Here is a 27874-nt window from a genome sequence, read left to right as displayed (position 1 = left end):
AAGCTCTTGGGTCAGATGCCCACTTATCAACCTGACTGGGACAGGTGTGTCTACCCCCAAAACAAGAGGGGGTGAGGGTGAACTACCCTCAGAAAGGGCTGTGGACAGAGCAACAAATCACTGGCATCTCCAACACACTTAGCCATGCTAAGCCATGCTAAGTGTGTGTGTGTGTGTGTGTGTGTGTTTCAAGAAACAGATTTCTAGTTTAGTGGATTAGTTTTGACAACTGGAAAAATATTAATAATTAAAGGCCTTGTAGAATAAGTCACTGAATATGTTAAAAAACAAAACAAAACTTACCCCAAAACGGCTTTGTGTTTTGTGTGACCACCAAACAGAACTATTAAGGTATGCAAGCAGAAGTCACTCAAATCTGTCATTCAGTGTTAGCACGTGAAACAGGCATGTTTTTATCCCAGTGAATAGTTTTATGCACTATATTCAAGAATAACATGAACTGTGGGGGAGAAGCATACAGTAGTTGCCCGTTATCTGCAGGAGATACATTCCAAGACCCCCAGTCGGGGCCTGAAACTGCAGACAGTACCGAATCCTGTATGTACTATGATTTTCCTAATATCCCTAATACACCTAGTATACCTACATACCTATGATAAAGTTTACTTTATAAATGAGGCACAGTAAGAGACTGACAACAAGAAGTAATAACCTGGCACGGCAGGTAAGGGGGAGGTGGGCACTTCTGTGTAACTGTGAGTCAAGGTGAGCATGTGTCAGTCTGTCAGTTATGATAGGAACTGTACACTAAGGATCTAAATGTCTTCCTAAGAAGAGTCTTGTCCAGTAGTTTTTAAACTGTGGGTCAAGATCTTTAACTTTCAAAGACTAGGCCGTATCAAAAATCCTAGAAGCACTGGCCGACCATCTGACAAACAAGCAAGGCTCCAAAGGTTATTTGCCAGAGATTTAAAGCTGTTTATCATAGGAAACATTTTACTAATATAAATGGTAGTCAACTCCTACATAGAGCCCCTAGTTGAAAAAGCACTACCCAGTAGTAATCATGAGACTTAATATTTTTACAACACATCACTTTGTTTTCACTCTCATTTCACCTGATCCTCCCCTCAACTTGGGAGACAGGTCAGGTATTAATATTCCCATCAGTATTCTCTGCTCCAGTAGATGGCACACAAAGAATGGGGAGATGTTTTTTGTTTGAGAGTTTCAAAACTGTATGTACCTGACAGAAGAGAATGAGATATTGAGCTTCCTATCACTGGACGGCCGGGTATCAAAGATCTAGAAGAAATCTGAGTGTAAGCTTGTGCCAAACTGCCCTGTAGGTCCCTGATAACACTCAGATTCTAGGATATTATGATTTTACAGATTAGGAAACCAAGATTTAGAGCTGGCAAGGGACATGTGCATGGACTAGTTCTTTTGACTTCAAGTCCAGTGCAGTTCTGGCTAACCTAGACATCATAGACCATACATTCTCCATTACACCTGTAAGAAATCCTGGAAACCCAAATCCCTTTTAATAGCACTTCTATTTTTAAGATGCATTATAATGAGTCTAGGACATTGAATATACAACATATCTATGGTCTTCTACATGCACAGGAGAAGTGTAGGGTAAAAGAAAAGAGCTGTATTTTTTTTTTTTAAAGACTTATTTTAGAGAGACAGAGAATGCAGGGGGAGGGGAAGAGGGAGAGAGAATCCCGAGCAGACTTCACTTGGGTGTGGAGCCCCACACGGGGCTCAATTCCAGAACCCTGAGATCATGGCCTGAGCCGAAGCCAAGAGTCGGAGACTTAACCGACTGCGCCACCCAGGTGCCCTGAGAGCCATACTGTTTTTATGACGCATGCTATGCACGGGGAGACAGACAGGCAGCCACTGTTTTCAGAGCAATGATGCCCAAGGCCCAGGTCAGACAGTCTCTTAGCACTGAGCACATCTGCAGCTGAAGCAGCTGCGAACAGTGGTTAAAACCCCCACACCTTAGAGCCACTGCCACCATTGGCAAGACCGCGGACGTGGCTATCCCTAAGTCAAGGACTGTACGTATTCTCTTTGATATCATTTCCACAAGATCCGAAAACTGGAAATATCAGGTCAGTCATGTAGTATATTTCTAACTAACACATATTAACTCTTCATTTTTAAAGCTTTTTTAAAAAGCTGTCTAAGCCACGAATATTTTACCCATTTGCTTTTTTTATTGGCTGATAAAAGTCAGGTGTGAGGCACAAAAGGTTAAAAGCCAGCCCCTGAAAATATAAAGAGCAAATGTTAGTAAAATGAATTGCTGAAAGTTTTCCTTTTTAAGTATTCTAATCAATATTTTAAAGTCTGAAACACGAGGTAAATTTCACCTATATTTAAGCACTGTAAAAATATGATACACTGTATTTAACACACACAAAAACATGGCCATAATTCAATTATTTTCATGTACCTAAGAGAATGACTCACTCAGGAAATAATTCAAGTAATGAATCTAAATCACAGCACACAGACGTGTAGGTTTGCAACTCCTCTGGTCATTTAAACATGCCATTTTCTGAATATCATGTTTTGTCAAGATATTCATTAACTAAACCTACAGTAAGCAACAACAACAAAAAAAGCATACAGCATAAGGCAATTTTTTTTATAACCAATTGTGGGGTTTTGTTTTTTTTTTTAATTTATTTTATTATGTTATGTTAGTCACCATAGAATACATCATTAGTTTTTGATGTGGTGATCCACGATCCATTGTTTGCGTATAACACCCAGTGCTCCACGCAGAACGTGTCCTCCTTAATACCCATCACCAGGCTAACTCATCCCCCCACCCCCTCCCCTCTAGAAACCTCAGTTTGTTTCTCAGAGTCGATCGTCTCTCATGGTTCATCTCTCCCTCTGAGTCCCCCCGCTTCATTTTTCCCTTCCTTCTCCTAATATCCTCCATGTTATTCCTTATGTTCCACAAATAAGTGAAACCACATGATAATTGACTTTCTCTGCTTGACTTATCTCACTTAGCATAATCTCCAGTTCCATCCACCTTGATGCAAAAGTTGGGTATTCATCCTTTCTGATGGCTGAGTAATATTCCATTGTATATATGGACCACATCTTCTTTACCCGTTTGTCTGTTGAAGGGCATCTCGGCTCTTTCCACGGTTTGGCTATTGTGGACAAATGAACTGCTGCTATGAACATTGGGATACAACCAAATGTGTTTTAAAATCCCTCCAAGGGGTGCCTGGGTGTCTCAGTCAGTTAAATGTCAGACTCTGGTTTTGGCTCAGGTCATGATCTCACAGCTGTGAGACTGAGCGCTGCAGCCAGCTCCGCACTGAGTGTAGAACCTGCTTGAGATTCTCTCTCTCCCTCTGCCCCTCCCCCCACTCACGCACGCATGCTCTCTCTCAAAAAAAATAAATAAATAAATCTTTTAAAGAAATCCTCTCCAACTCTCAGAGTTGATTTTCTTATTGCACAATGTCCCCTACTCCTCCAACTCTCAAGGACGTCCTCCTAATACTACAACTCCGGGCTCTCAATTGTTCCTGCCAACTCCCTCACACAGAATCCCAAATTTTCCTCAATGTCTTCACTCCCTTCCCCTTGCTGAGTTCCACACTGACTCCTCCCTCCAACTGGAGTCACACTCAACTTCTCACTCCTCAGTTCCACTTTCTTGTCTTGACTCCCACCTCCAATGACTAACAGATGAGAATTAAATTTTAAATAAACGAAATTATTCACTCTAACCAGTGATGAGTGTATCAGTGAGCTACTGAAAGAGATAAACCATGAGATCTTAGTGGCAAACACAACCAAAATGTATTTGGGGCTCATGTCAAGTCAAACAAATGCTCCTTACCCGTGGGTGGCTCTTTTCCAGGCAGTGATTCAGGGACCCAGACTCCTTCCTTTTAGAGGCTCAACCACCTCCTTGGCTTCATGATTGCCATTAGAGAGGACCCAACACAGGCGATCTTTATGAGGCATGGCTGGAAGTGGCATATCTTAATGCTGCTCATATTTCAGGGGCACAAGTGGGCTTATGGCTACACCTAACATCAAGTCAGCTGGGCAACACAGTCTTGTATCCTGGGGTGGGTGTAAGGGGGTGAGGGCGTGCAAATGGATTTAGTGAATAAGTAGTCAATCTCTGCTATACTGAACATCTACTGTATATTCTAATTAATTCTTACTTAACTACCTTGGATTAGGAGGGACACATGAGAAACAAAAGCAACTGCTCAACTAAAAATGATTAACGTGCTAAATTTTATATATATTCACCACAAGGAAGGAAGAGAGAAAGGAAGGAAGGGGGAAGGAGAGAAGGAAGGCAGGAAGGCAGGCAGGAAGTATCTACCACTAAGGAACTTTTTTAAAAATCTTTTTTGGTAAGACACACACACACACACCAGGCCAAAAATCATATTTCATTAATAAAAAGTACTAAATCAAAGATGAGCAAGTGTCAGATATCACTAAAAGAGAGTAAGGGCAACTTCATGTGCTTGACTACATTACAGAGAGTTCTAAGGTTTTCATCCTCAATAGGGTCTCAACCTGACATGGCTTACTTGCGCTGGTCTAAAAGATGTGAGGAGAAAAAAACAGACTTGGTAATATCACAATATTGCCTTAAAACAGGAGTTTAACCAGTTAAAGAGATACTCTCCTCAAATACACGTATCTTTTAAAATTATACACTAATAACAGTCATTGAGTGTTAATGCAATTTGGGACAAATCAAAATACAGTCATCACTTGTCTTTTTTTCTTTTTTAACATCTTCCTAGCTCACAGTATATCTCTCAGAAAAAATAAGCATACAAACCATTCTTTCAAAGTATGTGCTATAACGCATTCCATTGGCAAACAGGGCTACCAAGGATAAATAATACTTTCACAATTCCTTTCTCACTGTTTCTTACATCATGGAGAGAAAAAGAAATTAATAACCCTATAAAATTTATTATTTCACTGTAATCCAATCCTACCCTAGCCTACCTTCTTAAAGAAGGTATCTATATAAAATACGCATAGAATCAAAGGCTGGGTCAGTGCTACTGGATAACGCTTGCTTTCTGTGGCTCCTGAACAAGAAACATCAGAGGTGAGATTACCCTACAAATAACTGTTTTCTTAAAGATAGAACAAACACGGGCATTATGATATGCTTCCGTTTTTATACCAGATTTGAATCTCTTCATATTACATAATAAAAATCTCTAAAAGAGCCAAGCATAAAATATTCCAAATAATTTCCAAAGACATTTTGGAAATGAATATATTTTTATTATGTTATGGAAGTGAATACATTTTAATTTTACAGTCACTGAAATTTACACAGCTTCAAAGGTCACAGCAGGTGTTATGTTATTCTCATGAACAAAATGTTTAACATTGAGAACAATGCATATATTTTGACACATCTGCTGAATTCATGTTGCAAGTGTGCTTACACTTGAACTTATCATAAAAGAAACACTATAATACAAAACTTTAGAAAAAGATATATAAATGGAAGTAGAAAAGAACTTAAATTTACTTTATAATTCCATCAAAGCAGTTCCATCTAATTTTTTTATATTCCTAAAATATATTCTATGCATGCTTTTGAGTTCATGCATATGAATAAAATGCTACAGAGAAAACAATATATTACCAAAATTTGTTTTGCAAAAGGCAATCCCCAATCACAAGACATCTTTTCCAGTGACCAAAGCCTTTAAATAAAGTCAGAGGACCCTCACGTCACACATAGAGAGTCAACACATTCTTTCATTGAACAAGATGAGCAGATTCCACACTGGAGCAGGCTGGATGAGAATTCCTTGTCCAATCCCCACCAGAAAAGGAAAAATCCTTCCTAAATGCAGAAAACTGAAGCAAAGATTCGTGTTTTCAAGAAAGTATCAATTAACTCAGAAAAAGAAATTTCATGACAAATCCTACCTCAAATATGTAACACAAAAACAAATCACTATAGAATAGATACTTTGTCTAAGAAGTAATTAATTAATCTTTCTCCAGAAATGGATGAAAGAAAGCCGGGTACTCTCTTAAAATTATCAAAGCTACTTTTCATTTAACATTTCCCATTTTTACTTAAAATATTCAAAGTGAAATCGTTGATGTGTATCTGTTGTCCTTTTTTAAAATACATCAGTTTACAAGTGGTGATAAGGTCTGAAAGACAATTTATAAAAATGACTAGATGTTGTTATAGTCAAAATAAACAAATAAAAAATATCTGACCCAGCTCTTACCAGGTCCTTTAATTAAGAAGCATTATTGCAAAGCAGCTAAAAACTCAATCCTGATATAAGGAAAATAAAGTTGGCTGGCATCGGAGAGTATTTTGAAGTGCTTTCTGAATACCTCAGTCTCACACTCAAATCAGAAGCATCTGTCCGCCAACTGTCAAGATAATGTCTAGCCTAGGAGTTTTCCTGAATTCATCACTATTCATAGATGCCTGTCACTATTCAAAAAAAAAGGGGGGGGGTTAAAAAAAAGCCATACTTTCAAAGCTACTTCCTTTTTCTATATGTCACAGTCAAGGTATAAATACAGAATTTATCACTTTGAACCTAGCTGACTTTGACTCAACTGACCCTCCACCTCGTTATCTGAGAATGCAAGTTAAATGTTCTCAGAATTCTCAACAAGTCACTGGATCACATTAATACTGCCCACTTTACGTAATTACTGAATTCAAGGATCTGAGCCCTACACTCAAAGCCTCCACCTCACCATTACTTTCACAACCAGATACGAGACAAAAGCACAGTCCGGCTACCAGCCCCTAAGGAAAATGGCGCAACAGCACACGGCACAATAAAGTATTTGTACTGGCTGCTTCTTCGATGATACTACAAAGTTCAAGTTAAATGCAGCTGTCTCTCTCAAGAACCTTCATTTAAAATTGATTCCTATAAAATGTACACCCTTTTTTCCCAAGTCAGATACAACGAATCATACACATAAAGAGTCCTCAAATTATAAAGAAATGCTTTTCTGGGCCATTGTCCCAGTGCTGTGTGAGACGGGAGGTCCTGAAATGAAAAAGTCTACATACACCCAAGAAATAACGGAGACAATACAAGGCAGGCAAAATCAAGGAAAATTTAGGGGGGGAAAAACCAGTAGAAATGAGAACGGTTAAGACTACTCCTCACTGACTGCTCGGTTGTCCTATTTTCCACTTTACATGGTAACAGAATCAGTTGGCTATATCTCTATTTTTAGTTATATATAAACCCACATACATCAGTGAACTATTATATGAACAAATAAGTAATCAAGATCAAAAACTGAGAATCAATAAAGAAGTTAGTTTCCTTCCAAAGACATAATTTCTTAAGCACAAAAATGAGGAAAAATTTTTACATTATAAAACTTACTGTATCCCAAACTTATATTTTGACATAATTATGTATTAAGAAACATCTTAAACTGAGCTACATTTTCTTACTGTTTTCCATCATAATTTAAGCGAATAAGGCCTACATTTTAGTGTAAATATGAATTACCAGAGTACTTAATGCAAATGTAGCCATCTTGCAGGATACCAAACCTAGAAATCTTAATTCCCATTTCTGAAAAACTACTTTTTTTTTAAGTATCCCACAGGATTCGAAAGCAGGTGGAGGGGCACCTAGATGGCTCAGTCTATTGGGCATCTGACTCTTGGTTTCTGCTCAGGTCATGATCTCAAGGTTGTGAGATGGAGCCCCGCCTCAGACTCTGCACTCAATGGGGAGACTGCTTGAGATTCCCTCTCTCCTTCTCCCTTTGCCCCTCCCCCCTCATATATATAAATCTTTAAAAAATAAATAAAAAGACAGCACGTGGATTATAAATTACCCTTTAAGAAATATTAAGTGCTAAATTTCTAATGGGAGATGACAGATATTTACATTTTAAATTAAAATCCATCCTTCATTCATCAAATCACTGGTCAACAAAAACTTACAAGGTGATGGAGGGAGAAAAATAACTAAAAGGCAACTAACTATCCTAAACTGCCCTCGTATATGGACAGGGAAAGCAGGTACACAAGGAACAAAACCATGATCGTTACAATTACATAAGAAAAGTCCTGACAAGGGGCTGGCGGAGTTCCAGGAAGGAGACTTCACTTTCACTGGGGCACAGGGGAAACTGGGCAAAGTGATGACAGCGGAGCTAACCCTGAAGGACTACTGGGCGGGATCTTACCACCTGACCAAGAGTGAGGAAAGTACAGGAGCCCCCTGTCTCAGGGGGTATGTGCTAACACTTGAACCTCAGGAGGTACCGAACCCTCTACATATGATGTTTTTCCCCTACACACACACCTGTGATAAAGTTTAATTTACAAACGAGGCACAGTAAGAGATTAAAACAATAATAATGAAATAGGTACCAATAGCTGTAGTAAAAGTTCTACAAATGGGGTCTCTCCCTTGCTCTCCAACTCTCTTACTTCTCCCTGTGATGATGTGAGATGTGATGTGAGATGACAAAACGCCTATGGGATCAGAGGAAGTGAGCCAAATGACGTCTGATGCAGCGGGAGGCTACTGCTGACCTTCCAGTTCAGGAGGAGGACCATGGGCTTCACAACCGCGGGAAACCGAAACCGTGACAAGCAAACCACCGATAAGGGGGCACTGCTGTACCCCGGGAGGGGAAGGAGCTATCTGCGAAGGGGTAGGGAAAAGAAATTACATGCGCTCTCCCGGCTGGACAAAGTGCAGCGATCTCAGCTGTTCTTCGGTCTCTACTTCAAAGATGAGAATAGTACAATCCAGCAAGGGCAACGCCTGCTGCACACAGCGACCGGCGAGGGCTTGGGAGCAGGGATGTGAAGCACAGAAATTAGGGCCTCAGTGGCACTGAGTCAAAGAAAAGAACACGTGTCTTTCGTTCTAAAGGCTACTTTGCCTCTTTCAATATACAGCTCAAATATATGTAATTCTTCCAAAACATCAGTGCCAAGAAAAATCAGTGAAAATGGTAATGTCTTATGAGATTTGAGTATATTAATGAAGAGGATACATATGCCACATATATGTGGCTGTAAGATATCACACTGGTTCAAAACGAATAAGCAACACGCCAGTACACTTTTCACAAGGAGTAGCTAAAAGTACACATGGAAATGTGATTATGAGCATTCCACTCATTTACCAAGCACTTAGTGGAAGACGGGAAGGCTACTGTCTTTTTTAAAAGGTTATACTGCTCATAAAGGCCTACACATAGGGCAGATTTGGAGCTTAACACCTCTACCATTTACGCTGGTGGGTACTAATGGTCCTTTCAAGTCTATTCTGATGATTCTGTTACTGAGCGCTATAACGGATCTTAAGTTTGATCCATCTAGAGTTCCAACCATGAGATAACCTTCTCCCCAGTGTGAAGACCAAATCCACTTAATCTTATGAAAGGTAGATAATAAAAGAACAAGACTGATTAGATATGTGCTCGAGGACACTTAAGTAAATCCCAGCGATAACATGAGAAAAATTCCCTGGATAAAGTCAGTTTTGTTTTTTTTTTTTCCATCTACCGAACAAAGCATGGTCAGTACCATTTGACCTACCTACCAGATGTAAAACTGTTTTAACATATAAGTGAACTCAACTAAAGGAGAGAATAACCTATAAACATAGTAAATATTTAATATGGTCTTTGAGCAATACCTAAGCTTGGCTTTTATGATAACGTGTAACAGTAATTTCTTAAAATAACAGACAACAATTCTCATGAAAAACTTCAGTTACTCAACTTATCAACCAACATTCTCTCAACAAAGAGAAAGTTCTTTATCTAAGGACAAGTGCTCAGTCCCACGGCCATATGAGAGTTGTCAAAACAACATAAAAAAAAAAAATGGACCAAGGGTATAAGATGTGAAATTCTAAATGGATCAAAATGCGCAAATTCAAAGTCAAATGTGTCTTCTTTTATGGTCTGCACAGCCCTTAGAAACCAAAGCATCTTCATGAAAAAGCAGGTGATTTGGTAGAGCTGGGGACAGAGTGCAAAAAGGAATTCATTTTACCCAAACACCTGGCATCCTTCAACCAATCTATCCATACAAAATCAAAATAAGGAGGATAAACTTCTGCCAATCCCATGCTCTCTAAGCAGGTGCACAGGTGACCCAGCCACGGCTCCCTGCCTGAGCCGAGGGAAGAGATGTCAGCCCTGCAGGAAAACCTGCCTCCTGCCACGGGGGCCTGACTCAGTCCTTCAACAGATTCCTTCCACACCCCTAGGTTAGGATAGAAAATGAGCAACCCACACAAGTTTAAGTGTTTCTGGTGAATGTGAACACATTAACATTTAAAAGGAGCCCAACCTACATAATATGCACTGAGGCTGAATACACACTACCGGTCACACTCAGGACAAGGCAGCTCAACCTGACATCTGTTATGGAAGGAAAAACTAAGGGCAGACAACAGACAACATTTCATCCTGGGGTTAGTCTTCATAAATCAGCCTACAATATCAAGGTTTATTATTGTAAGGATTTGTCCTTATTTGTAGTCTATAGGTTGAAACACACAAAGCTGAAAACTCTAGTCTTCTTGAAACAATACGTGAAGGGTTAGGACTCGACACCAAGTTTCACATCCTCTTGGTCTACAGAAAAGGAACCTCTACCCTCCCATTTCAAAGAATTTCTAGTTAAAAAAAAAAAAAGTAGACCCAAGACAATGAAACATCATAAAGATTCTATCAGTATCAACTCTCAAATATTTAGATCTGAACCTGACCTGAGTTAAAATAATACTAATAAAAATAAGAGCATTGTCATGCTGATTTGATGGTTACTTGTAAGGGAATACTGACATTTTGTAAGAATCGACCTGTGCGGCACTCACGGTATCTCTGTAAACTAAGTGAAACATCACCAGTACAAGAGCTTAAAGCAAAATGTAATCCTAATGACATGAGTGGCCTAACAGAAACCACATCCAACTTAGATACTGAAGACTGCAACTATCGACTCCCTAGACAACTTACTATCTACATGAATAGGATGTGCCTGACTGTTGCAGGACAGCTTGGCCCAGGCACAGGGTCGGGCTGTTCATTACAGCCACTTCCTGAAACACCCATCAACTATTCCATGGAAAGTATCAAGGGTCTGGTCTCTGAGGTTTTTTCAATCCTTTATTGTTATATAATGATCTTTATATAATACACACACACACACACACACACACACACACACACCACACACACACCTATATCAACCTACCTTAAACAAAACTTTGGTCCTCAATACACACCAACCTTGCCTTCTTCCTTCCAAGACACGCCAAAGCTCTGTCCAGGTGGTGCTCTCCCTCACTGCAGTAAGCAATAAACTCAGTTTTGTCTTATCAATGCATTGTGAGGCAGATAGTTGGAAAGTCAGCATTTGATACTATGCCAATTACATATTTTAATTATTTCAGATAAAAAATGTAAAGAGTTTTTGAGAACTTTTAGCTTGCTAATGCAGCCCAGGAGCCATTGTGAATTTGGATTATAAAACTTTTTTTACCTAAAACTTGACAAGAATGGTGAGGACTAGACAGGCAATCACAATGTTCTTTTAGAAACTGTTCTGGTCATACGTTGTCAGTTCTTCAAGGTGCCAAAGGGTAACCAGTTGAATGAAAACTCAAATCGTAAAGCTTTCTGAGATTAATGAGTTTAAAGCACATATCCTTAAAATTACAAACCCATTTACAGTCCACAGACTTTAAGGCAGGAGTCAAATGCCAGACTTTCCGGGAGAGGAAGGGAGTTCTTGGGGAGAAAAGCACCTAAGGAGTCTAGCTTTCTCTGGAGAAAGAGCCGTAGGTGGAGGCAGGAGGCCTTCTGATACCTAGGCCTCAGGCAGAGTTTCAAAAGCCAATGAAAAAGGGAATGGCCAACGAGTTAGAAGAAGCAAAGATGAGAAAGTGTTTCAAGAAGGACCAGTTGCTAACTGTGCTGAATGATATTAAGAAGCAGAAGAGGAGCCGAAAAAATGTCCACTGGATTGGGAAAGACCAACATCATTCCGTGATTCTGACAAGGGCCTTCTTAGGAAAGTAGTAAGAAACGTACGTAGCCTGGGGTAGTCTAGAAGCAGAACGGTAACCGCGAGGGGAGAGAGTCCAGATTGGCGGTACAAAGTATTCGAGAAATCGTATTAAAAGGGGAAGCAGGAATAGAGGTGGGAGCTGGGATGGGCAGCAGGTGTCAAAGGAGGGCTCTTCTTTTTCAGATGGAAGGTACAGGATCATGTGGGTGACGGGAGAGGGGGTCCTGTGATGCAAGAGAGGGGTGAGAGAACTGAGGAGTCTCAAGAGAAGATGAAGAGGGACAGAACTCAAAGAACGAGGGAGAAACAGCACACGCGCTGAGCTTAAACCTCAGAATGTGGCAGGAATACACACCGGTACGACCTTTCCAGGTCAAGCACTTTATACATTACAATGAGCCATGACAATAACTATCTTTGAACCAGTTATTTCACTTGTAAAATTCTATTTAAAAAAAATCCAGGAATGAATGATCTTAACTATGTAATGATGAAGGAGAACTATTACATTATGATATAAAATGCTTATGAAAAGCCCTTAACAACATGGGAAAATGTTTATAGTGTTAAAAGAAAAAAGGATATAAAATTCCAAATGTTGGATTTCAAATACATACAAATATGTGTACAGACAAAAGATGAAAGAAACATAAAATATGAATAACTTAACTCTGGGGATGTAAAGATTATAAAAGATTTTAATTTTCTTCTTTACAGATATTTTTAAAAATTTTCCCCCAATGAATGGGTCATTTCATTTATTTTTATTTTACTTTTTAAAAGATTTTATTTATTTATTTGGGGGGGGGAGAGAGAACACAAGCATGGGGAGGGGCAGAGGGAGAAGCAGGCTTCCCGCTGAGCAGGGAGCCTGATGTGGGGCTCGATCCCAGGACCCTGGGACCATGACCTGAGCTGAAGGCAGAACTTTAACCTACTGAGCCACCCAGGCACCCCTGAATGGGTCATTTTAAATACTAGAATTAATCATTTTGTTTTCACCTTGTCTATATTTTCAGTGTCTTCCTTTCTACTTACTCTTCCCTAACATCATTGCATACTTATGTTCAAAACCATCCTGGGGTTATATTTATATAACGTCACAACTTGTATGTCACTGTCTGGGCATTAAAAGCAATCCAGCACAAGCCGGAATGAAAGCAGAGGAGCGCACTGCCCACTGCAGCTGCACACGGGGCTGGAGGGGCTGTTGGTGTTCCCCGAAGCCCACACCTTCAAGTTCAACATCGTGACAGTACCAGCAATGGTAAAGGCCAAAGAGAACAGTCTCCAAGGATGTAGAGACCATTTGCTCTGATATAACAGCAAGAACTGAGGGGGCAAGAGAAGGGGGAAGGGGCAAGACCCACGTGACCCTTCTTGAATGATCCATCTCAGTAGGGCAGTGGTGACATCTGTGAGCCAAAGCTTCCTCCACGCACGCCGCCAAGGAAGCAGGCAGCCCCAGACTTGGGAGACTCGCAGCCACAGATATTCACAAGTCGGGATAGAGAAATTATTATTTACCCCCACACACACTTCAGGCAAAGAGTGTTCTGTGAAGAAAAAGAGAAAAAAGAAGGCACCAGAAGTAGAATGCTGAAAGATAATTTTGACACAGCCAGAGTCTCAGCTCATGGAATGATCACATTTTAAACCCAGGGCTCCTTCCTCTTTTTAGAGTAAGGTCTCTCAAGTCTATAATTTTAGCCCCTTTGTTTACTATCTGTGCAACCTCGGACCATCTACCTCACGTTTTACTTCGTATTTCAGGATTCTTCTATTTCATTTCAAGAGTGTAATACTTGACCTGTGGAGTAATTAAGAGGATGAAATGAAATAAAATGTGGAAAACATTTAGTGAAAAGCCTGATACATAATTATAGTTTTCAGATTTTTAGTTTTCTTCTCCAATTTCATTTACCACCTTCACAATTTTTGCCATCTCAATATGCCAATTGTATTATCTATTTAATATGCTTCACTATGTACGTGCACGTATATTTTTCCTAAATAGATTTAGCTTCCCCTTAACAATACTATCTACTAGTAGGCTGACTATGGAAAAAGACAATGGCCAGATTATATGTGACAACAGAACTCTGCTCCCCAACCTCTGCAACCAGCCTGGGGAGACAATATCACAAGCTCTGCAGCAATCTACCCGGAACAGTCAAGACTTGGCCGATTCCCAAATTTCTGCCCCTGCATCCAGCTGCAACCAACTAGAAAAGGCTAAATATGCTCCCCCAACCAATCACGTAAGATGCCCACCTCCCCACACCAACAACCGCTCATCAGGGCACACCTGCAGCCTTCCCTGTTCTTACTATGGAACTTTCCTATTTCCTACTCTTTGACCTGCCTTTGAGTCCCGGGTAAGCTAAGGTGGCTGACTCCCTATGCTATGCAAATTCTGAGTAAATGGTCTCTGTTTATTTTCATCTGGGGGTAGACTGTTGAGTTCCACACCAGAAAAGGACAGGTCTGATAAACTAGTCCTATTCTAATATATAAAAATAAATATTTATAAAATGTAAAACTCCCCCTACACACCACCTAAATAATCAACTGTCATACTTTGGGAAATGCTGCCCTTGGATTATATAGACAGGACTGTCAACCACCTGTAGGAGGTCACATAGGTCAGCTAACTATAACCTCCAGGGGACATAAAGTTAACAAGCTTCCTTTCTAATCTACACAAAAAGTGTCTTCTTAATTAATAACTTCTAAATCAGAATCTCTGCAGTCTCGTGGTGCTACCAGAATATTCTGTGCTGGGAAGAAAGCCTCTGTTAGACCGCTAGAAGGCTAGGTTAGTGAGTGAGCACCTGTCCCCTCTTTACAGGGCTCAGGCAGGGGAGCCCGCATGCAGTCAGGTGTGGCAGGGAGCAGGAAAAGAAAACGATTACCACAGACTAACAACTCCCACGCAAGGCCATCTGCAAGGCCGGAGACCCCTGTCTGCACCCGTAGCTCAGTGCAAAGTTTGAGGTCTAAATATTCCTACAACAATGCGATGCTAAGCTAGAACATTAGAAAATGAGAGAACATCTTCTGTTTCTCTGCTTACAGGGAAGATTTGTTCGTCTTAAACTTGTCTTTTTTCTAATTGGTCTAAAATGCTCCAGTGTGGACTGAGCTTGGCTGTCCAATAAGCTTAAATATTTCTCAATCTCTGGGTTTACATAATATGCCAAATATGTTTTTAAGTAACGACCCCAAACTCTAGTTGGTCTAGAAATTTGCTACACAACTCCTCAGGGGTGACTCTAAAGAACTGTTGTATAACTGACACTGGTTCGTTTCAAAAGAACAAGATGAGCCTGTGTACTGAGAAATAAAAACTCAAGTTCAGAAAAATCAAAAATACCAATGAATGAACAAGTACCCTCAAAGCTAGATGGTAACGCAACTATTGTTATGTGCTCTTGCCAATCAGCATTGTTATGGTTTGACAAAGAATCCAGTGCACCAGACTGTAGCTAATTATGTATATTCAAGTGATTAGCAAGCACTTGTTGCCTCTTTCACACCACCCTCCAAACAGCAGTCTTTGAGAGGAGAATAGACTGCAAATGTATTGAGAGAACACTGTTAATCCTTTGGGGAGAACATAAATGTAAACAGGACGACTCTACATCAAGGTGCTTTGACAACAACAATCATCTGCATAAACACATGCTCAACAACAAACAGGTGTTCTATTTCACAACTCGCACCCATTTGATGCTTTCAAGTAAGCATTATGCACAAACTGTTAGAAGTACTTTGAAACCAGCTGCAATTACTATAATTAGCTGCTTTCCTATACTTTGTTTCCTTTTACCTGTTCCGTCCCAAGCTATGCCAGCTCACACACCCTAAGTAAAGTGAGGAACGTTTCAGGGCTTTCACTCTGAAGGTATAGAAAGGGGAGAGACCAGGGTCAACTTCCACTAATTTAACCGGAACCCTCTGTAGAACACCCCAACCAAAAATACTAAAGCAAAACTCAAACTTTTGTTTTAAAGCTACATTAATGAGACAAGAGATCATTCTTTTTCAAAAGCTGTTCATATTTTTGACTCAGAAGAGGCCCAAATTACTGTAGTAAGGGGAAGTATTCTACAGTCCATCAATTAAAGAATAAATAATACGTCAAGCCATGACACAGCAGTTAAAAGGCATGACCTAGGACGGCCACAGTGATAACTATGTAGTATGAATAGAGCACACAAACACAACACTGAGTGAAAAGAAGGAAATTTCGGAATGCCAAGAAGTAAAGGCTAATCATCACAAAATGTATGGAGTAACCAAATCATTATCTACATACTGAACTATAAACATCCTTCTAAAATCAGGATATCTGGGCGCCTGGGTGACTCAGTCATTTAAGCATCTGCCTTCGGCTCAGGTCATGATCCCAGGGTCCTGGAATGGGGTCCTGAGTCAGGCTCCCTGCTCAGCAGGGAGTCTGCTTCTCCCTCTCCCTCTGCCCTGCTTGTGCGCTCACTCTCTCAAATAAATAAAATCTTTAAAAAAAAATATATCAGGATTTCCAAACATGAATAAAAAAAACATAGAAGTCACACGTGGCAGGGCTTCTCAATAGGAAAAACTGGGGAGGGCTGATGCTCCTAAACTTCAAACCAGTAAAAGATATGCTGTCAAGTCAATGTGGGTAGAGACCGTGTTAGCCCTGCATTGTCAGTGTGTCTCCTGTGCCTACCCAGCATTTCCAGCAAACGGCAAGTACTGACCAATAAAGAACTCATGAATGAATGAATGTGAGTGAGTGAATGAGTGCATAACTGAAGCTTACAAATAAACTGAAGTGCTAGAATAGTGACTGTTTAAAAAAATGTGAACCACAAAAAGGAAAAAATATAAAAAGGAACAGGAGATCATAGTATTACATTATTTTGAAATATCTGTTAAGGTGAAACTTGAAAAGCAAGCTACTCATACTGAAAAATAATTAGTAATATTATTCTATAGCCACAAAAAAGTATTTTGTTGTATTTCTCCTCATAACAATTTCCACCGTTTTTCTTCCTTATTAGAGATTACTGTGCCAGATCCAGCAACAGACTTCGGCATCTGAGTGGCTAAGTCTTATCCTCATGGTCATCATCATCACTCTTGTCCTTATTACTAGTTTTCCCAGCTACTTCCTTCCTTTTTAACTAGACTGAGTTGCAGAAGTAGATGCATGTTTGACACAACTATGTATAGAAAACAAAATCTAAATCTAATAAAAAGGGTCCAATTCTAGAAGTATCAGGAAGATGAAGAAAATAACGGTATCTGAGATGGTGCCATGGAAAAATAAGTAGAATGACAGAATGAATCTGTGGCTGAAAATAAGTAATTCAAATACTATTTTTTTTAATTTATTTGAGAGAGAGAGAAAGAGAGAGCATAAGGCGGGGAGGGGCAGAGGGGGAGAGAGAATCTCAAGCAGACTCTGTGCTGAGTGAGGAGCCTGATGCAGGGCTCGATCTTGATCTCACGACCGTGAGACTATGACCTGAGCCAAAATCAGGCACCCCAGTGATTCAAATATTAGTAAAAAGTGAATTACTTCCTTTTGCTAATGCTAAACACAAAGTATGTCCTATGTCAACAGTAAGAGCAGGGATAGGTAATTTAGAGGGGGATACATTTAATTTGGGTTATATTTAGTCTGAACTATCTGATACATATTTGTTTAAAATATACAAATGTGTAAACATACAAAAATGCAGGTACCAGACAGAAGGTTTAATGAGGGTGAAAAGTGTGTGCTGTGTCCTCAGATACCTGGGTTCAAATCCTGACTCTTCAACCTATTATCAGTGTAACCCAGATAAAGTTAATCATTCTGAAGAGATTTCTTTCACCATATAATTGGATAATAATACAATATGCCCACCACAGAAAGGTCAGAGGCTTACATGCTATCATCTGTAGAAAGCAAGCAGCACAGTGCCCAGCACGTACTGTAGTGAGTGACCAATGTGCGTTAGAAATGACAACACCAATCATCATCAGCTGTAATGGTCAACATCCAAGTTCCTAAGAACTGAGGTCAAGGAAAATGCAAAAGGCCTGGAACGTCTGCACTTGGTGCCCAGTGCAAACGAAAATGCACCAGCAAAGAATGGTACTAGAGGAGGCTGAAGGAAGCACAGTCCCAGAAGAAAACGGGACACGAGAACGAGGAAGCGGGGCACGGCTCTCCAGGTCAGAGTGTGAGAGTCAGGAAAACACCGGCCAGAGCAGTTGAGGTCTGAAGATACTTCCAAGGCAAAGCAAAACAAGCATGATGGAGACAGTAACAGGACAATTCTTAAAGAAATGAGGACCCTTGGAAAGTGCTCAGAGCTAAGAGAAAGAAGTGGAAGCCTGACGCCATATTGAGACCATCGAGGCATATGCCAGCTAAGAACAAAACAAAACAGAGAGAGGTACAAAGACTGCTCAAAATCCACCTCCTGTAGAAAACCTCAAAACCCACCGGATTCCATTCAGACCGGCACTTGCCACATTCTGCTACTTTCTTCCCGCCTTCCCAAAGAACACGGCCCGGGGGACCAGCAGCTCACGGCCACGTGCAGACATCTGCAGACGACATGATCAATGGCACCTTTCAAGGGCATTTGTAAGATACGATGTGAACACAGAGCAGTTGTCTCTCCGGTACCGTCTCTCACCTGTCCCTTCCACACAGACTCTCCCCAGCCCTACAGATTGCCCTTCCCTTCCAGAAAGGTCTGGATTCCATTCTGTCACACACTGGCGGGACCCCTTCCTCTAACCTGTTTTGCTTCAAAAGTCACTCTTCCTCTTCCTTCAGTCTGGGCTCTTCCTTCTTCACAGACTCCAGAAGGCCTTTCTTAACTCTGTTGTGCACAAGCTCAAGGAGCTTGGACAAGTCACTTTCTTCCTCTGTGCCTCGGCATACCCACCTGCAAGATGAGGCTACTAACGGAGCTCACCTCACGAGACTGTTGAGAACATTCAAGGACACCAGTCCCGCGAGGTGCGGGACACAGTGCTTGCCAAGTAGTCACTGCCTTAAAAAGCGCAGCTCTCTTCATTATCCCCTGACCCCAACTCTATGTGGAGAGCCCTTCCTGTACTATTATCATCATGCCTCTTTCCCTCCCACAGCATTCCCCAAGTGTGGACTCCACTGTATCTGCTAAGTGAGATGAGAAGTCGACAAAGAAAAACAGAACAGGAAAAAGAAAGGCAGGAGAAAAAAGTGGGCACTCAAGACAGGGATGAAGGGAGCAAGAGAGACACAGGGAAAGGGTACATTTCCTCAATGAGACTGTATACAATAAAGTTGAACTCCTGTTCTCAGAGCTTCCACACTTTTCTCTTGAGCCCACAGAGGACGACTGTGTCCACTGGGGCAACTAACTGGGTGTCAGTCATGAGAGTAAGACTTTGCTTCATTTCACTTCAAAAGAAATGAAATCAAGGGTCAAAATGATTCCTCGTCCAAATCTGGGAATCAAAGTCACACACAAACACGGATCTAGGCTAAAGTAGGACACACTTGTAAATTACAAGAAGATTCTAAAACACTGAAGTACTTTGATCCCTTCAAACAAATTAGCTGTTCATTTGAAAATAACATAGAGTAGCGTTAGGACCAGAGATGAAGATAAACACGCCCAAATTGCATCAACTACATCTGCAGCCCAGAGAAGTTAAACAGCAGAAAGCAACAAAGAATAGACTCTTCACCAAAAAAGAAATGTTTGTTTTTGCAGGTTAGCTCCACCATTTTTTTCACATTTGCATCCTACTAGTTCTACTTGGTCTCCCCATTATGCAACAGTTCTTTACAATACAGCCAGCTACCCTGACAACTGGGTTCCTTTGCCAGAGTGGCTTTGTCTAAATCCTAAAGCTGCGCTTGGCTTTGCACTGAGCCCAGTGGCTGCCTGTGATCTGAATGCCAATGAAGAGTCAGACCCTGTTGTCTAACAAGCCAGAGACTAAAAGGTCTCTTTGGGGTCAACAAACTGTCTCGACTACTTTCATAAGCTTAAGAGACTGGAAAATGAAGCTAGAAATGCATCCTATTTCTTAAGAGGACAATAGGAAAAAGTATTAAGCGTCTAACATCCATCAGATACTTTTTAGAGCTTCAACTTCAAATTAGAGGGGGCCAGTAAACCTTCACATGTAAATAAAGTGCTCCTTCTTCTAATGGGAAGAAAAAGTGTAAATAAATTTCAGTTATCATATCAAATTGGAGGGGGTTTAGAGAATTTATATACTCAAAACTGTATTAAAAAAAAGAAAAAAAAAAAAACCTGTGTCCCAGTCCCCACTTGTCACTGATGGAGGGAGACGAATGACAAACACAAAGACGGCAAACCAGTCTTCGGCTACAATCTAAGAAATGCAAAATTACGTGACTCTAAAGAACCAGCTCCTAGCTAGTACCTACTTAATGGCAAATATTAAAAATGCTTTTAAAAAAATCAACAGTAGAACCAGAAAAAGTTTCAACTACATCGTTTTAGTTCAACTGTCAATGAAAAATAACACACGTTGTCTGCTTAACTTGCCATTCAGCTACTAGTCTACGTTGCCTTATATTTTAGTACTTGGAGGCTCCCTTTTTCTTCCTTACAACTAATCTTATTTAATCGGTGCCAAATTCTGTCTTTTACTTCCTGGATAGCTCTCAAATTTCTGCCTCTTACCCTGCTGCCACAAGCCTAACTCAGATCACGACGATGGCTCACCTGCATTCCTGCAAGAGCCTCCTAACTGATCCCTGGCCAGAGCCACCCAACAGATACATGACACAACCCACACGCATAACTTCCCATTTTCTCAGAGCCACTTTTAAAAATGTAGAAACAAACAGGTGACATTATTTTAAATAATATATCTTTACTTAACCAAATATATCCAAGATAGTATCACTTCAATAAATAATCAATAAAAAGAATTGAGATATTTCACATTGTTTTTTTCCAAAGCACGAATTCAATCAAAATCCAGCATGTATTTCACACCTATGGTACGTCTCAATTTAGATGTTACGTTTTCAACAGCGTAAGTGAAATGTAATCCTACCAAAACAATAAAGCGAAAGAGAAAAGACTTTATACGCTTCTGTTTTTAATTAAAGTTAAATAAAATTTCAAATCTAGTTCCTCGGCCACACCGGCCACATTTCAAGTGCTGAACAGCCACCTGCGGCTGACAGCTCCCAGGCCGGACAGCTCAGCTATGGGTCTTCAATCTGGCTCTTCCAATCCAGGCTCAGCAAGGTCAAATATGCAAACCGTTCCCATCATCTACAGCGTAAAGCCCTTTGTCCACATCTCAGTGATCTTCTGACAAACTCCACCCTGACGGCCTGCCTAGGACATGGGGTTCCCTTGTCTTTCCAGCCTCCCTGTTCCCACGTTCCCACACCGCACAGCAGGAACACTGCTCTGGCACAGAACACGCTGAGCGTCCCCCTCTGGCCTGTGCCCTTAGTTCTCCTGGACACTCTTCGTCTTCCCCACCCCTGTCGACTGGCCACCTCCAGCTTATCCTTCAGGGTGCAACTCAGGGATCACCATCTCTTCTCGAATCCCTTCCTATATGACACAAGCTCTTGGGAGGCAGGAATCATGTCACTCTTCTTCACTGCTGTATGCCTGGCACTTTGTAGGCACCCAATAAACACGGTTAATCAACAGGGAGATCGGAGCTACCTTAAGCATTCCCTCATTCAACACACGTGGCAGGAAGATAAGCGTCCTCCTGCGAGTTCACTGACATGGTTTTACTCTCACTAACCAGAAATAGACTAACCACGAGAATCTATGTCAAATGAACTCTGAAACACCAAGACTCTCCAAGTTGGAATCTTTAGTACAAACTAACACTCTGTGCCTAACAGATTCTTGTGTGTCTACTGGAAGGGCAGTGAAGGTCAGAGGAAAACTTTCCCCCCCACTTCTTATGGGGGGGGGTGGTTCATGAGCATAATCCCAGGTTTCTTTCCCTCCCTTTACTCACTCTATTCTGGTAAGATGGAGTCATTTTTCTGGTGGAGAGATGTGGGGAGAAACCCTTGCAATGCAGAATTCAGTCCAGTCCTTTTTCTTCCTTTTGAGGCTAAGTCGGCTGCAAAAAATGCAAGTTTGTCTTTGTTCCTACATGTGAGGGACCAGCAAACTACACAAGGCCTGCAGCCTGTTTCTCTCAATAAAGTTTTATTGGAACACAGCCCCACCCCTTACTTTACAGATTGTCTAGGGCTGCTTTCTTGCACTACAGTCACAGAGTTGAGGAGCTACAGTGCTAAAGGAAACCATAGGGCCTACAAACATAGTTTAGTATCTGGTCCTTTGCAGAAACAGACTCATGCTCTATGGCACTGTCTTACTTGTATTATCTGAAATGCACTTGGAAAAGTCTGCTTAATTCTGCAATTAAATCAGCAAGTCCTTTCGCTCTCACACTAAGGCCTCCAATTTAATCTTTATTGGTGATCTGCTTTGACCTCCATCTTTACTCTTTATTTCAAATATCGGACACAAGGCCAGATGATTAGTAATTCTTCATACTGTGGCCCCTAGAAACCCCAGCACTTCATCTTTGTAAATTTTCTAGGCATAGTTTTTAAGTTCCAGGGTACAAAAGTACTAGGGGAGGGGTCTCAGTCAAGTACCTGTTTAAGCTACGAAGCACTTGGAAATGTGTCTTCTGTAGGAAATGTTGGCCCCACATCTGGGAAGCATATCCCATTAATGTTAACTTCATCACACACATAACTGTTTATTGTTCTATTTTCAGTGAAGAGTACTGGCACTTTAAACTCCAGCCCAGCCCTTGGAAGACTGAGAGCTGCAGGCCACGCACCCGGCTCCCACCCTCACGGCCACCGCCAGACCCGGAGCTCCACGGAGACCGTGCTGGGCACCGGGTGATGCTGAGCCCGCTGAGGAAAATAATGAAACACGGGCCAAGGAGAGCCTAAGAAGCGAAAGGCAAAATGTCATCCTGTGCATTCTCTGTGCAAACTTGCTGGGAGGGGCACAGGAAGAAGCATCCAGAAGCGCCCAGAGACGTGCAACACCAGGTCTGCCAAAGAAAAGGGACAACGTAAAGACATGCCAAAGGCTGCCAAGGCCCATCACAAAAGATAAATGAAGACCTCTCCGTCCCAAAGGGGAAACCAAACAAGTTGAAGGATCCCAACGCATGCAGGAGGCCTCCTTCGTGCTGAGTATGGTCCCAAGTCCAAGGAGAGCATCCGGCCTACGCAGCGGGGAGGCTGCAAAGAAACGGGGAGAGGTGCGGAATGACTGTGTGGTACACTAACGAGCAGCCTCATGAAGAGATGGTTGCCAAGCTGAAGGGGCAATACGAGGCAGATGTTGCTGCGTGCCAAGCTGAAGGAAGGCTCGATGAGGCAAAAACAGGAGTCACCACCAGGGCTGAAGAAGCAAAAAAAAAAAGGTGAGAAGGGAGACGGAGAAGAGGACAACGAATAAGCTGATTCTAGCGCAGCTTCTGCCCTCGTTCGTAAAGCATCTAAACCCCCTGCAGCCAACTCTCTACTTTTAAAGAAAAAACTTGCAAGGCAAGGCCGTGCAGGATTTGTTTTTAAACTGCACAGCGTCTTGTTCGGCAAAGTTTACATACTACCTACTGTGCCTTTAGACAGGCCTGGCCTGGTGGCATTTCCGACACTGCAGCCGCGCCTGCTTCAGTTGGCAGCAGGCTCCAGCTCGTTTCTGGGGACCAGGGTTTTCTCGTCTTCAGCTGCCTCTGACGCACTTTGTATGAAGTAACTGTCATTCTGGTAACTGAATACCCCTCTGTAAACTGCACACACATGCACACAAGTTGCCCCTGTTTTTTTGACATTCCGAATGCTTCTAAGTAAATACAGTTTTTTGTATTAAAAATAAAAAGACTTATAGTGTTAAGTCTTCATGTCATGCCCTTTGTTTTAGGAAAACATGTGCAGTACCTGTACTTTTTCTGCAACAGAACAGTCTTTGGACATTATTGATCTTTGTTTCCTTGAATGTTTCTCTTACTATTGAAACAAATCAGTATTTCACAAAAAGTGACTTCAGATCACCTATTTCCAGGAACACCAAAAACTATTCTAATAATTTATTAAAGAGCATTTATCTTTTTACTCCCCATACTGATGTTGTTTAACTAAAACCCTTCAGTCAGAGACAATTCTATCACACATACTGGTGAAAATTTCTATGCAAAAATATTAATCTTGACAATAACTATAAGGAGGTTAAACAGAGGGAATGAAGGTTTTCCTTTTACAAGTTTCTAGAACACAGTCCAACAATGATCCTTCACAAAATACTTAAATAGGCCAATCAGAGTGTTGCATATTTTTATCACGTGCTTTTTATTCATTTCAATTTTGTCCTATCATCCCCCTGGTGCTACACATCTCACATTTCCAAAGTTTTCTACTAATGTTGCCTAAGTCGTTTCATACAAGAAGGTTAATAGACACATGATGATATATAGCATACTTCGGACCTTAGTACTAACTCAGGTTTATATTTGGTTGCTGGGAATTCTTTCTAAAACAAAACGAAGAGTAAGAAATAAACAAATGAGAGCTTTCCAAAGAAATTGCTTTTGTGCCAAAAAAAATTAAAATGATAGCTGAAGATGAAAGGACCTTCTTTTTTTAAAAAAAAAATAAAGTATTTTTCATCTCAATTAGGCCCTGAGTTCTTTATATTCACAATATTCAGTAAATACTCAGGGACTACAATCCTTTCTTCATAATCCTTCTATATATTCTGTGACATGTGTCTCCTAGGACAGTTGTCACCTTCCTAAGTTTAAATTAAAAAATTTAAAAGAAAAACGAACCAGTTAAAATCACACAAAAATGATGGGATTCCATGTAAATGATAAATACGTCTCTTGGGGAATCCGAAACACACATTTGTTTTTATGTGTTCTTCTCTTTTGGTAGTATAGCAAAACAAACTTCCTGGTCTTCCTTACTTTCTCATCAGGAACCTACCTCCCCTTATAGACATAACCTCTGAACTCTAGTCTTTAAGCAAGACAGCACCCTGCTCATGAAAACACTGTACATAAAAGTATTTCAGGGGTTTCAGAGTATCTTTTTCAAAAAGTGTGTAGACCATCCACTGAAACAAAACTGTATTAGGTTAGTGAACACAGACAAGTACTGGTCGGCTCAGTGCATGAACCAGGGAGTGCAGAGCCTCCAAGGTCACCATGACAAGGGAGAAGATCAGGGAAGTACATTGCCTCAGTCCAAAGTGACACATAATATTTTCACTCACAGTCCACTGGCCAGAAATTAGTCACTTGGATCCAACATAACTGCATGGAAAGCTGGAAAATGTAGGAACACAGGGAAAAGTTAGTCTCTACCTCTGAAATACAGCTTTTAAAATACTGCTCAAGGAAATCTCAAATTCCATGTTAAAAGGTAAGGGTATAATTGACCTTCAATAAAACTAAAGTTAGATCAACTTTAAGTTACATCCTCTACAATGTCTAATGTTTTTATCCTGGTGGGGGAAAAAACATGCTGGTTCTTTAAACTACTTCATTTTGATAGTTTTCATTCTTAAATATATCAATAGTCTTAAGAATATTTAAAAGATAAGCATTTAAAATTAATTTTACGGTTTGAAATATAGAAAGCAGTTTCATTAAGTTAGAAAACAGTTTTCAAAGAACCTCACAATTTACCAAATACATGTTAGAGCAAATGATCACACCAAATGTTTTAGATAATATCTTATTTACAATGTCCCTTCCCTAAGATAAGGAAGTTGAATTACTTTTAAATGCAGTGTCATAAAATCATGTTAGGACTGCAAATGAATAGCAAGCATATTTTTAAAAAGTGCTCAACTTCAGCAGTCATCAGGGAAATAAAAACTGAAACCACAATGACTAAAATAAGAAAGACAATCTCAAGTGCTGATGAAGAAACAGAACCAATGGAACTCCCGTAAACTGCTATTGGGAATATAAAAGAACCAACATTTCAATGTCAACTATACTTCAAGTGAAAAAAAAAAAACCAAACATTTCAGGAAAGTGTTTAGCAGTATCTACAAAATAAGCTGAACGTATGCATATTCTGTGATGCTGCAGTCCTATTTGTAGGTATATACCAAACAAAAATCTGCACATAACACACCAAAAGACATATGGCCAAAAAGTACAAACAACCCAGGAGTGCGTGGGTGTCTCAGTCGGTTGGGCATCTAACTCTGGGGTTCTGGGATCGAGTCCCACATCAGGCTCCCTGCTCTGCAGGGGGCTTGCTTCTCCCTCTCCCTGCTTCCCACTCCCCCTGCTTGTGCTCCCTCTCTCTCTCTTGCTGTCAAATAAATAAATAAAATCTTAAAAAAAAAAAAAAAGTAGCAACAACTCAAATATCCAACAGAATAGATAAATAAATTGTGGCATAGTCACACATCGGAAACATGTAACAACAGTCAGGAATGAACTACTGTTACGTGGAACAACTTGGATGAATCTCATGAATATGGCATTGGGAAAAAAAAGCCAATAGATTCCATATTCAAAAGCAGGCAAAACTAATTTATGGTGCAAAAGCCACCCTCTTAGCTTGGTGGAGGACAGTGACTTGGAGAGGTGGCAGGGAAAGGTTTAGAAGGTAGTAATGCTCTGCCTCTTTATATGGCATCAGTTACCTGGTGTGTTCACTTGGTGAAAATTCACACATTTTATGACTTTTTACTTTCTGTATGTATCTCATACTTTAAAAAAAAGTTTACCTTAAAAATTATTACTGGTAACAGTAACAGAATCTCTTCATTTGGTTGTGTTTTGCAACATCTATTAGTTCCAATATTCTTTCCTATGGCCAATGGTAATTTTTCGAAATGACTCTTCTAGTCACCATGTAGGAATCACATTTGTGATAATTATTACTCATTAAAGTCCTTACTCATTAAAAGTATTTTTTATTACATGTTTTTTGAGAGAGAGAGAATGCGCATGTGCACGCAAATGGGGGGGAGGGGAGGGTAGAGGGAGAGAAAGAGAATCTTAAGCAGGCTCCACACATAGCAGGGAGCCCGATGTGGGGCTTGACCTCAAGACCCTGAGATCATGACCTGAGCCAAAATCAAGAGTCAGACACTTAATCGACTGAGCCGCCTAGGCGCCCCTAAAAATATTTTTATTAACTTTTCAAAAAGATGTTTTCTTACTGCAAGTAATGCAGATTTTTAAATTTTTTGTAATGAACTTGTTGAAGATCTCAGTTCTAAAATAAAAGTATGGGGTATATGTATATAGGAAAATAAAATAAGACACCAAAGACATGGCTAAAACATGTAGGGATTTTAGAGATAATTTAGTTCAATCCTCTTATTTTACAAAAACAGGTAAAGTGACTTACCCAAGGTCACAAATATAAGTGCTAATAGATGATATTAGTACTCAGCTCTCCAGAACGAGAGTTTGTTATTCTTACCTCTATTCCCGCCCATTTAATCGCTGGTACTAGGAACAAAAATTTTACTACACAAAGGGTTTTCCTATAGGATGTCTTTGAAGTTAGATTTAGTGAATTCAATACATATAATAACTATCTAAACCGAGCATCTGCAAAAGTATTCTTCATGAAAACAGCTTTTAAGACACAGTGCTTCACAAAATACCTCAATCAGAGAAAGACATGTATCATATGACCTCGTTGATATGAGGAATTTTTAACCTCAGGAAACAAACTGAGGGTTGCTGGAGTGGTAGGAGGTGGGAGGCATGGGGTGGCTGGGTGATAGACAT

The 27874-nt window shown here is 40.5% G+C and overlaps 1 protein-coding gene across 3 annotated transcripts in view; it reads right to left on the bottom strand.

Moving 5' to 3' along the window:
* The window catches only part of AKT3 (AKT serine/threonine kinase 3), a 318344-nt gene that overhangs the window by 206393 nt on the left and 84077 nt on the right, over positions 1-27874 (bottom strand). The gene's annotated exons all lie outside the window — the stretch shown is intronic.

Source organism: Callorhinus ursinus, unplaced genomic scaffold (genome assembly GCF_003265705.2).
Source record: "Callorhinus ursinus isolate GAN/ISIS: 27379988/994484 unplaced genomic scaffold, GSC_fseal_2.0 scaffold13, whole genome shotgun sequence".
NCBI classification, from domain to species: Eukaryota; Metazoa; Chordata; class Mammalia; order Carnivora; family Otariidae; genus Callorhinus; species Callorhinus ursinus.
This window is presented reverse-complemented; position numbering and strand designations above follow the sequence as displayed.